This window comes from Papilio machaon, chromosome 27 (assembly GCF_912999745.1).
Source record: "Papilio machaon chromosome 27, ilPapMach1.1, whole genome shotgun sequence".
Taxonomy (NCBI): Eukaryota; Metazoa; Arthropoda; class Insecta; order Lepidoptera; family Papilionidae; genus Papilio; species Papilio machaon.
The window spans coordinates 2,850,219-2,863,277 of NC_060012.1; the positions used below are offsets into that span (position 1 = coordinate 2,850,219).

At 31.9% G+C, this 13,059-nt stretch overlaps 1 protein-coding gene across 1 annotated transcript in view; it reads left to right on the top strand.

Annotated features, from left to right (window-relative positions):
• LOC106709430 (irregular chiasm C-roughest protein) overlaps positions 1 to 13,059 on the top strand; it is a 60,823-nt gene that overhangs the window by 12,248 nt on the left and 35,516 nt on the right. The window lies entirely within an intron of this gene.

The following is a 13,059-nucleotide window of genomic DNA, read 5'->3' on the forward strand; positions in this document are numbered from 1 at the left end:
TTATAGAAAAGAAAAATAACGTATTTTACCTCACTCCATATAACGTCCACTCTTTATAACGTCGCAAAATGTTCGGTGTAATCTACTGTAGCGTAAACGACTTAATTGATTTTGGCTAGTGAGGTATCACTTGATACGTATTTTGCCGTGAAGCTTCAAAGAGTCAGTTGTCAGTTGGATTTATGGTTTTCTTTTTTAATTAGCAACATGTTTTACTTTGGTATTGTAAATTCTGAACACCTTTTAATATCTAAACCGTAGAAACAAACGCCTCTTCTTAACCTACAAAACCTAGTTATAAATTAAACAAAACCTTACAGTTTGTTACAAAATTTACGGTATTTACTTAAAACCTTTACAATGTCATAAACCTTGATTGCCATCTTTTTTTGGTTTATAGTACGGAGGCGTGTTTTGTTATAACATACTTTTTACGATAGTTGTAAAAGTTAAATTAGTAAAGTGTACTAACATTGCTTAATATTCCCATTTCTGAGAGAAACAAGACTGAGAATTCTTAAGAAAAAATACGCTTTAAGTAACGTTTCATTCAAGTGTGATTTAAAAATAAAAAAATGTTTCTTAAACTGTACTAGTCATTTATTACATAATTAACAAGAGATTTATATTTTTCACGCGTATTTATGTTTATTTTTATGTGTGTTGGTTTGTATTTATTTAAATTCCGTTGTGACGACCTAGAGCCTAAAAAACAGAATCGATTTCGACGACTGAGATATCATTCAACTTGTCTTTTTCCTCAGAGTGTCAGAATTCTAAATTAGTGAAAAGCGAGTTCGAATCAACATTTCTAACCTTTTTAACATCGATATTATTTTTTATTTATATATTCCGGCATATTCAAAAAAGTTTTAATATCTTTGTTTTATAAAACAGCCAATAGATGACGCTTTCCATCAGAGCCTCAGTCAGCCGATTTTTTAAATCAAAACTAGGTTATTTCATTCCAACTTTTACAATAGAGTAATAAGATCACTTACCTAGCATGCGTAGATCTATGAATATGGTAGAGGTTAAAGTGTGACACGACCGAGCCAAATGGAAGTCCTAGTCCTCTGTCTATCCCCCTGGGTTACAGATGTCACTTACGTTATTTTTTGTCGTTTAATTTTATGGATTTTTACTTATCGTAGGTTTCTTAGACTAAAATCCATGTTTAAAACATATCTTTATCACTGTTTTGTTTAAGATAATAAGAGCTATAGGTTTTGGTCTCAGAAACCAATGGTTAATCGTAGTTTCTACTTTAAAGGCCAATCAAAAGCATGTCGCAATTATGGAATCTATTTGTATTAGATGTATTCTTCTATTTTTACAATAAATATAACCTACATCCTATAAAGCGTAAAATACAGTTTAATTTTATGGAGTTTCATAATTTACCGAGCTGCTAATTAAATTTCAGCCTTTTGTTTTGTTTGTTTCCATTTTGTTTCGTATTCATTTAGTCGGAAGTAATCATTTAATTGCCGTATCAAAATATTGAATTTGTAATAATTATCTCATAAAAATGTATTATTTGAATATACACATTAGTGTGTTTAATTTTTGGAACTCTTATAAAGATTTTTAAAGTAAAATAAAGTAATGCTAAAGAAGGTGTGTGTGAAGGTGTTTTGTGTTTTTCATAACATCGCAACCCTAGATGAAGACTCCGGTAACTCGTAAAACCAGTTTTTTCAAAAATTGTGAAAAAATTCTTTCTAAATATTTATGAGATAACAATACATATTCAAAGGTAATATTTTTTTTCGAGCGTGTGGGATTAACTAATTTCTTTATTAACTACCAGCTGTCGCACGCGACTCTTAAAGAAAAACTTAATAAGTAGCCTATGTCTTCTTCCTATGTTCTATATCTGTGCTAAATTTCATCAAGATCCGTTGACCTGTTCCGGAGATATCTTCAAACACACATCCATCCATCCATTCATCATTCATAAAAATTCGCATTTATAATATTAATAACATAAAAAAAACTCGAATTTTGTTTGATTTAATGAAACATAAACTAATTATATGTTACTAAAACTAGACACTCTTCCGTACAATCTATATACATAAAAGAAAGTCGTGTTAGTTACACCATTTATAACTCAAGAACGGCTGAATTGATTTGACTGAAAATTGGTGGGCAGGTAGCTTAGAACCAGGAAACGGACATAGGATAATTTTTACCCCCGTTTTCTATTTTTTTATTCCGCGCGGACGGAGTCGTGGGTAAAAGCTAGTACTTCAATATTGGTTATATGACTTCCTTTATAACGCATCATGAATAATTATCAAACTCTATCATTTCCTCTTTTCATGTTCACTTAAACAAATTTTTGTACTCGGTATTTTAACGAACGAAAACTTGTCTGGCAGCGACATACCATTTAACTGAATCAATTTAAAATATAACCGTTACAACGTTATTAATAACCGGTATTTGGCATCGTTTTTTTTTTTTAATAAGCCGCCTGGATAATTCCTCTGAGTCATGCGCGTGTATCATAAATGGAAGCATATTTTAAAACTGTGAATAATGCTTAAAGTGGAAACGCTGCATTCAAAATACGGATAATATAAATATTTATATACTGGAATTTAATCTCTCCAATATTGTTATTGTTTTTTATGCTCTTATTAAGTCATTTCATTTCGTTTTATATTTTGACTTTCATTTATAAATTAATTGTTGTAGCCCGCGATTCCTTCCGGATTAAAAAATACGTAGTAGCCTATGTGTTCTTCTAGATTATGTTCTAAAATCCATTCAGCCGTTCCGGAGATACCTTCAAACAAACATCCATCCATCCATCCATCTAAATATTCCCTTTAATAATATTAGTATGATAATTTCCTAACATCCCATTTAATCCGAGATCAAAAAGAAGAGTACTTGGGTAAATAGCTTAGATGTTTTTACCTAATAGAGCAATCAAATTACAATATTTAACAACGTCAAAATACACTTGTAGGATATTAAAAAATATTACAAACACTTTCACTTGATATTCACAATTGGAATAAATTGTCACGCAAATTAATTCTTCAGCCATTTTGCTATTTTTACAACTGACGACTCACACACAAAATAATAAGTTTAAAAATCGAACAACCGATTCAATTTTGAATCACTCCTTTGTTTGATTTTTGAAAATCGAATCAAATGCTCGCTTTTTTTAGTAACGTAAAACATTTGAAAATAGAATTCTGTTTAAAATGAAACAAATATATTTTAGAAAAAACATATTTTCGATGTCATATGTAGTTTTTATAAAATTGTTGAATTCAATAATTATTTTCGAATAGTCAATTGATGATTCGAAAGTCATTAAAATGTTCGCCTTAAACTAGAACGAACTAGTTTGACATCAAACCGGTCAAACTATTGGATATCGTAACCTGAAATAGTTACCATTAGAAATAGTCGTTATGATTAATGTAATCTTAGAGACTGTAAATATTGTCTACGAATACTAGTATTTTAAACATGTCAGCTACCAGCAGAAAATTACGAGCAATTTTAACGTAGGTCGCGTCAAGTTTAACGCAACCGCAGCAAAACTAGTAGCTAAATGACGGCCTGAAACGTCGCAAAACATTGCAACCGATAATTTACAATGCAAACACAATATAAACTGAAACTGAACTTTAATACAACGTAAAGAGATTCAATATTGCCTAACAAATCATTTGTGATATTACCTTATCAAGTTGGATACTTAAACGGAGTTGCCACGCGAACAGCAAATATTGTGTTAAAATATTTTGAACTTTGTATCAAATTCTTAAGATCTAATTTTGCATAACAAATCATAAGGCGCTTACAACATTAACGTAAGCGCAGAGACATCCACGCGTAATGTACTTGCAACTGGTTTTCCGATATCTGCTTTTTTATATAATCAGATTCAGACAGTTTGCAATGCGGACAATGCGAAATGAAAAAGCAAATCGAAGGGCGGACAACTTGACAACTTATCAATATTTTAAATTTGTAAAGTAACCATTTCCGTTGACAGAAATCTTTACTTTGTGATTCAAATAAAGTACAATATCCATTATTTTGAAAACGATTAAGTTGATACATTGTAATTCACAGTGATTTCACTCACAAAAACATAATTTTTTTAATGAAATAGGTAATAAACAAAAACAAAACATTATTTGTCATCAACTTGCTCTTGTCCCTACAGGGAATAGGCAAAGTATTACAATTCCACACATCTTTATCAGTCGCCATATTTGAATTCACTCCATTCTTAGGCATATCCTCTTCCGCACAATCTATCCATACGTTCTTTGGTCTTCCTGTACCGTAGAGCCGTTCACATTCAATCTCATTACTTTCTTATTTATGTGATTATCATCTCTCCGCATATAACCATGCTTAAATTTTGCAAAAATTTTCCCTTCTGATAGGTCTATAAGCTTCTTTACTTCTAAAGTTTGTTATTTATTTAACCATTTTCTATGTTCTTTCCTTAAATGTGTTTTAGGAATGTAATCGCCTATATTCAATTTTCTCGTCCCATTTCGTTCCACAATGCATCTTATTAATTTTGTTTCTTAGTCTGTGTTTCCCACATTTGTAGCATTACAATTCCATAAAGTTCCACTCCGGGTCATATTACAGGAGTGTGTTACCATTTAGAGGGAATTCAGACGTTTTAAAGCTTTGCAAAGCTATTTTGCTCCAGTGGCGTCGACTAAATTTATTTATAGCTGGCAGGAAAGAACAATATGTCACTAGCTCTGCTCCATTGCAAAATAAAATAGCTAGAGAGTAAAAAATGTTTGCAGATGTATATTTTGTCAACGCGATTTACTTTTAACTGTTGATAGACTAGCATTTATTACTGCAGATCACAAGAGAATCTTTCCTGAATAGTCAATCTAACTCCGAGTCTGAGAGTCTAATACGTTGGAGTATAGTAACGTAGTAAGAAATATCTTTCTTCTTTGTAATAACTAACTATGGATCTTAGTTGGATATGAATTTATGGAGCTTTATTATACGTTGATATGAACGAAATTTGGAACACAGATTCCAGTCTGGAAAAGCAACAATTTTCTAATATTTTGCGGAAGAAGTCGTAGGCGCCATCTGGTTTTGATTAAATTATGCTATTAATTTAAGTAGGTAATTTAATTTATCCCCTGCATCATGGCAATACCGGGAACGATTTATTTGAACCAGTTGATACAGAAATAAAAGCCTCCGCAACAGGTGCTTGGGCGGATACGAGACCGGTTGCTTTGAATACCATCTTACGTATAGTTTATTTTTCTCAAGCGACGATGCGGTCACGTATTGATACTTCTTATATAAAGACGTTTCTTCACGCTTTATATCTTTAGCTCCCACGATTTGTTTTTTATTAAAACAAACATTTTGCTTTTTAAATTATTCAGGATTGAGAGAAAAATCAAAGTGAGTGGTTGTCAATTTTCTAAAATGTAAATTACAATTTCGCCTGACTCATTAACCATCCATTTTATTTGTAAAATGCCCTGACCAATACAACTATAATGTAGCCTTTCTTCAAAATCAGTGGCCTTAGACAAGCCACAACAATTGTTTGGAATTTCCTTTTATCGTATTGGCAATCTAGAAAATCAAACGAAGAACAGAAATTAAGTATTTATATTCGATGCTTGTCGTTTTATAAATTAAATGTAGCTCGCTTGCACCGTTTTAATAGCTTCGCCTCCCTCGGGAATGGTCTTGATGGAAAGCTTGGTGTTTGTTTATTTTTCCTTGATTTATACCGCAAAATGCTTACATAGTCATTGGCGGTAAAGTTAGCGTATGGAAAACATTGTTGGGATACCGTGTGACGTCTTAATTTTTTTGCCACCTACTTCAAATATGGTTAAATTACTTAAAAACATTTTGATCTAAAACCTATCTTACTAATATCATAAATGCGAAAGTTTAGATGGATGGATGTTTGATATTACGTACCTCTAGAACAGTTGCATGAATTTCGCTAAAATTTGGCATATATAGAGCATAGTCTACTAGGTAACTAATTAAGCTTCTTTTTTAATTCCTCGCTTCCAAATATTCTTGGTTGTCTATGCTAATTTCGTTTTAAAACTCTCATCTATTACTTTCACGTACATAAGCGAATATATCACAAATGTTTCTGTAAGCATTTAACCGTTCGACGCGTCCGCTTTGTACATACAACTGTGTTCTTCGTTTTCCTGTAGCTTTTATGTTTAACAGACAGTTGCAAAACATCTTATCGGCTGGAGCCTTTTCAAATTGGAATGCAAATAAAAAAAGTTATATAACAAACTCCGTCTCCAGAGGCCTTTGTGAATTGCAAAGCGGGAGATATAAAAAGCTACTGTATTATTTCTAGGGCCCGTTAAAGAAGTTTTATGCATTTTTTTGTCTTTGAATCTTTCAATTGTTATTCTATATAATTTTACCCTACTGTTATTTGTTTTTGGTTTACTTTTTTAATCTTCTAATCTTACTAATATTACTTCGTATTAATATCATAAATGTGTTTGGATGGATGGATGTTGGTAAGAAGGTATCTGCAGAACGGCTCAAGGGACCTCGATTAAATTTAACATAGTTTATAACATAATCTGGAAGAACGCATAGGTCACTAATATCTATAGTTTTTTTTTTAAATCCCGAGCAGACGGTGTTAGCTTTTAATATAATAAGGTTTAGGGTTCAAATATGTCATAGTAAGAGATTAACTTGTACACTAAAATACCTATTAATAGTTAAACTAACGAACTAGGTATAAATTTCACACAGATTTTCTTTATTGTAGTGATTTTTGTAATTTCATGTTCTAATGCCTGGTTTACATTATTCCAGTATGTTAGGACAGTTCAAAATCAGCGCTGGAGTATAACTGGCTGTAAACACTAACTAGCAACAGTGAACAGTCCTTGCCAGGCCAGCGGTACTGTACTGTACTGGCATAATGAAAACATGTTAAAGTTCAAAGTACAGAGGAAATTTGATATGAGAAATATTCTTCATTCAACAGAATTCATTGAAAATTAAAAAAAAACCTTTTTCATTACAAATAATTGATTATTTTTTTTGAGTTATTTTGTAAATTTATTTTATCCATATACTAGCTGTCGCCCGCGACTCCGTCCGCGCGCGCTGTTAAAAAAAACTAACTGGGTTATGAAAAATAGATGCTGGCCGATTCTCAGACCTACTGAATATACTCACAAAATTTCATGAGAATCGGTCAAGCCGTTTCGGAGGAGTTCAAGTTCGAACCCCGTGACACGAGAATTTAATATATTAGATTATTTAATTAAAATGTATGTTTGATGTATTATTACTTTGATTATTGTTGTACATAGATATATTTATGGCTTAATATGTCAAAGCTGATATCATCTGACATTTTAATTTCTTTGTACGAATAGATAATGATTCATCCTTGAGAAGAAGAGTTACATCAAGAAATGTTACTTGTTGTATTGGTTGTTATTTTCTCATGAGAATAGTCGTTATCGTTTAATTTATAACAAAGTAATGTTCTCCGATATATTATTATATTCACGAATGTTTGTGTCATCCATAATTTATTGCGGCAAACTTCCTGTCCTCGACTCTTGAGTTAAAATTACTCGTTTTCAAAAACCTGTTACAACCGCAGCTAAGAAGATTTGATTTCACGCCTTCAGATCATTGACCTATTTGAGCAATTGATAATTTCTGTGTTGATTGATCGTTTAAATTAATTTTAGAGATGTGTATTATATAATTATGTCAATTATATAAATAAATATCAAGTTACTTAGTGGTAGAGAATCGTTTCTTTTTTTTAATTTATTTAAAATTATTAAAGCACTAGCTTTTGCCACGACTTCATCCTATTTGTTCTTCCAGACTATGTTCTACATGTATGTTAAACTTCAGCGAGATCCATTGAGCCGTTCTGGAGATACCTTCAGACATCCATCCATCCATCTATCCATCAAAACAATCGTATTTATAATATTAGTATAATATATGATCGTATAGGTATGATAAAAAATTATTAAAATTGACTATTTACTATTTTCAATTTATTGAAAGCGATAAAAATAACTTTAATTTCATAAAATGAAAAAAATCTGACAAAATTATTTTCTTCGTATTTGAGGTGTTATATAAATAAAAAATAATTCAACATACATTTGTGAAGGATCCCAAAAATTTGTATTGCTATTTATGTAGAAGGATTTTTTTTAAACAAACCAACCCTTGCTACATGCCCGAAAAAGGCTTCCTTTCCGGTAACGGATAGATAAAAGTGTAAATAAAAATAATAAATAAAACATCCCTTCGTTATAGGGTTGTCAATTTTCAATAAACAGACCACGGGAGATGAAAAAAAAAATGTTTAAAACGTACAGTACTAGAAAATTACTCTAGAGACAAGACGGCTACAGTGCGACAAGGATATTGAGGCATTTTTTAACATTGACACATACCCACCGAGTAAGATAATCGAACTATACCTCAATACGGTGTCTTCTTTCACATCAGTTCAACTCAAAGAAATCTATATCATCCGTAGCACCAACATTTACATGCAATCTCGAAGAATTCTAGACAAACTTGAGCAGATTTGTCTGGAAATCCACCAACCCTACATCCGTAGAAAAAGTCTAAAAAAAACAGTCAATACAATTTAAGTCCTTCATCAGTATTGAAAGGCGTCGGATATCAAAATTGACCCTCCGTAATGAAATTTCCCTACCTACAAACATTCAATTTATAGTAGAGTCGACACGTTGAACACAATCAAGTTGTATTCAGTACAAAGAATGTAAGTAAACATTTGCCGAAGTGGACCTTACATATAGGATTAATCATTGATTGAGTTAATCAAATATTTGAGATTAAATCCCTACCCAACGTAGTCCCTTGTTATTTACCTAGTTTTATAGTAGAAAGGGACATGTGTCGTAAACTAGGTTACTTTGATTAAGTTGTTTTATACCTGACTTCCGTGTTCCAGACTATCTTCTGTAAATTTTATCCAGATCAATTCAATAGTACTGATGTTCCATGGTAACATACATCCATCCATCCAAACTTAATCTTCTTATATATATAAAAGAAAGTCGTGTTAGTTACATTATTTGTAACTCAAGAACGGCTGAATCGATTTGACTGAAAATTGGTGGGCAGGTAGCTTAGAACCAGGAAACGGACATAGGATAATTTTTACCCCGTTTTCTATTTTTTTTTTATTCCGCGCGGACGGAGTCGCGGGTAAAAGCTAGTTATTTATAACTCAAGAACGGCTGAATCGATTTGCCCCAAAATTGGTGGGCGGGGAGCTTAGAACCAGGAAACGGACATTTTACCCCCCTAGGATAATTTTTACCCCCTTTTCTATTTTTTATTCCGCGCGGACGGAGTCGCAGGTAAAAGCTAGTATTGTATAAATGGGAAAAATATGCATGAAAATATTTTTGTATATATCTTAGATTTAGTAAACACCAAATGTTTAAATGTTTTCGAAAAAAAAAAAAAAGTTTCACGTCCAATTATTTTTTTTATCGCAACAGAAACGATGGTATCCTTGTTTATAAATAACATAGCACATTTAAATTTTATAATCAACAATCGAAAAATGTTTGTCGCGGCGTAAAGTTGAAAACCGGTCAGAGCAGTAACAGTAAAAAGCCAGCGTACATCCGTTCCCAGAAGGATTGGGGACGCTAAAAAACAAACGAGAATCTACATTGATGTACTGACGCCATGTTTGGCGAACGCCTTTGAACAAATATTGGAAACTAAAAGTTAAAAACTATAAATGTGATCCCTTTCAAGCTAACTAAAACTACATATATATATAGGCAAAACCGTTTATAGCGACATCGTTTAGAACAACATACCGGTTAAATTGACCAAAATCCAAGGTCCTGGCTGAATGTTATATACATATCTTTCCTATGAATACCTGTCACCGGTTGTTACAACTATCGGTTTTTACGACTCAATATGAGTAGTCCCTTCGATGTCGTTATAACAGATTTTGACTGTATATATATATATTCATATCTTCACATTAAAATTGCTAGAATAATAAGTTTCTTTGGTAACTGTTCCAAATAAGTACAAAACTTGTGCAAATATATATTTGACGAAAATTGTCGAATGGCGGATTCGAACCCACAAACAGGTGATCTTATGTCATTACCCATGACCACTAGGCTATTGGGGCTTTTCGTCTCGAAGTAACGAAGTAAACTTCTAATTTTTTTCTGCATATATTTACTTCAATAATTATGATCAAGGATTCTATGATATTAAGAATTCTTAATTATGTAAAGTCATCCTTCTTTACCTCTTTAACAGTGAGATTTGACGTTTCGATGTAATAGGCACGGAAATTTTATTTGCGACGTATACAGTGTTGAAACATGACTTGTAGTGCCGTATTCACATCAGATCAAAGATCGACTCAGTCACAGTAATTGCTCGTTGATTAATTTAACAGCCGATCAGTTAATCGTTCACAATCTATAGTCGACGCTGTGAGCGACTGCTTGTTCAGTTACATCACTCAAACTTCTCGTTGTATATGACTAATTGTTATGCTGACGGTACCAACTATCATTGAACAATCTATAAGACTTGAGTGTTATATTTTGTTAATTAGTGTTGTAATTTTCTAACTTTTAATACAATTAGGAAAGTTGGAATGTCTATATGTAATATAAAAATACTCATATTACGTACACATGATGTATATGCGAACTCATAACGTTTTTTTTTGTCTCGGGTAATTCTCGAAATGTCTGGACCGATTTTGACTGACTTTAACTGGAAGTAGTAACTTCGGCTAATATTTTTGTAATGAAACCCCACTATTAGATTGATTCTCAAGTAATTTCATTCGAAATATCCTTATAGAATGCATTGCATTTTTGTATTATTTTATTAGGTGGATTCAGGTGACTGCTTGCTTGTTTACCACCTTATGATATTAAAAAAAAAATTGTATACTACATTATGATGGGGCGTATAACGTTCAATCTACACATCACTTTACTGTAGTTGTTATTGAAAAAATTATAGAACTTAAAATAAACAAACTTGACGCCCTACAATCATATTTCTTGTACAAATTCAAATTGGGGCCTTCTAAAAATAAATGTATCAAACATAACATTTGATTTACGCTTGTAGCACACAGCCAAAAGAGAAGCGGAAGCGAAGCGAGGTTTATATGAAACTGGAATTAATTTGATTTATACCTGATAAAGTTTAGTAAACAGATTCATAACGCGAAGAAATTTTGATATGGAGTAAATTCTACGTATTATTTTCGCTTCATTTTCGGAGAGATGAATTTGCTTGGTTATCTGTGCAAGAGGCGATACTTATACTTTGTTTTTTTTTCGTGACTGTGTGTTACAAGGGTTAATAATCATAGGCTGTGTGTTTCTTCGCAGATAATGAGGTGGCTTCTATTATAATTCATTTTAAACTATAATTAGATACAATACAGTACTGTTCTCTACTATTTGCCTGCAATTATCAAATCTCAAACATCCTTATTCACGCAAGACATGTCATTATATCGTTAAAACGAAAATGCTCTCTTTTGTATACTTTTTTTTTTCATTTACTTTTAAATATCATAATTTAAATAATATTATATTAAAACTTTGTATATTAGACTACTGAAGTGCCCATTACAAAGTGAGAGCGAGACAAAACATAATTATCTTCACGTCAGAATAAGATGTATTTACTGTCCATTTTATTGTGACCTTCTGTAGCCTTAATGGCTAAACCGACTTTGATGTTTGAGGTGTCACTCGATTCGTATTCTTGGCCGAAGTGTCGTAGGGCTACAGTCGGATGTAAAACTTTTTAAATATTTATTACAAAACTCATATAGAATGCTCACTGTTTCCGGACAAATAATAGTAACTTCATAAATATAGAACAGATATATTTAATATCTTGTTGGTTTAATACTAAGGTTCATTTTGCTTTGAAGCAGTTTATTTTGAAGACAAGAACGTAACTGGATTTAGAAATACACGACCAAAGAAAATAGGAGAATATCAATGCTGTCTGCGGTTTTACGAAGTTGCGTTGTTCAAAGTTTTGGGTAACTTTATACAATTCTTTTTAGAGTTTTATTTATTAAGATATATCTATATTAAGTAACTGTTTACTACCAGGGTTAAATAAAAACGTTTAAACGATTCAAAATACACGCCTCATGTCTGTGTTCTGCGTGATCGCGGTATTGCGCCGGTCAAGTTGGTCATTCGAGCATCAAATTGTATTAAAAAATTTAAAGCGAGTGAGGTGTACTTAAACTATCAAGTATAAAACAACGTACATGACTATTTAAAAATCAGAATTAAAAAGTAGCCTATAACATGCCCGCAAATATCAGCTATTTTTCCATCAAAGTGCCGTCAAAATCGGTTCAACTGTTTCGGAGATTACCCGGAACAAACGTAGTAAATCGGAGAGACATACAGACAGACAGAATTTAAAAATTAATTCTTTATTATCAGTTATTTAAATAATTATATTAGCTAGCCGCTTGTTTTTTTACCTTTCCTGTTTACTTTTAATTTGTTCAACTTTTTTTTGAATTATTTTTATACTTCCCTATTCTTTATCAATTGTTCTTATTCTCTTCGCGATTTTGATACTATTGTTTTTGCTGTCTATTTGCGAAAACTATAAAAACATAGTTTTCCAGTTAAATAAAAAAAAAAAAAAATTATATGTAGAAAACAAACTAAATCCGTACTAGTCTAGACAATGAAGTAACATTGTTAAACGAAAACTTCTAATCTCGGAACTTGTGCATGCAACGAATATCATACCGTTGGTTTCTTAGACCAAAGTCGCTGTACAAAACATATCGTCATCCCTGTCATTATCTTTGAAAAAAACAGAGATAACAATATGTTTTAAACAGGGATTCTAGTCTAAGAAATCCACGAATAGAGATGTAAGTTAAAAATACTTCAGTAGACTCAATATTTAAACTGTAGTCAGTTAAAGCCGAGCGTCTTG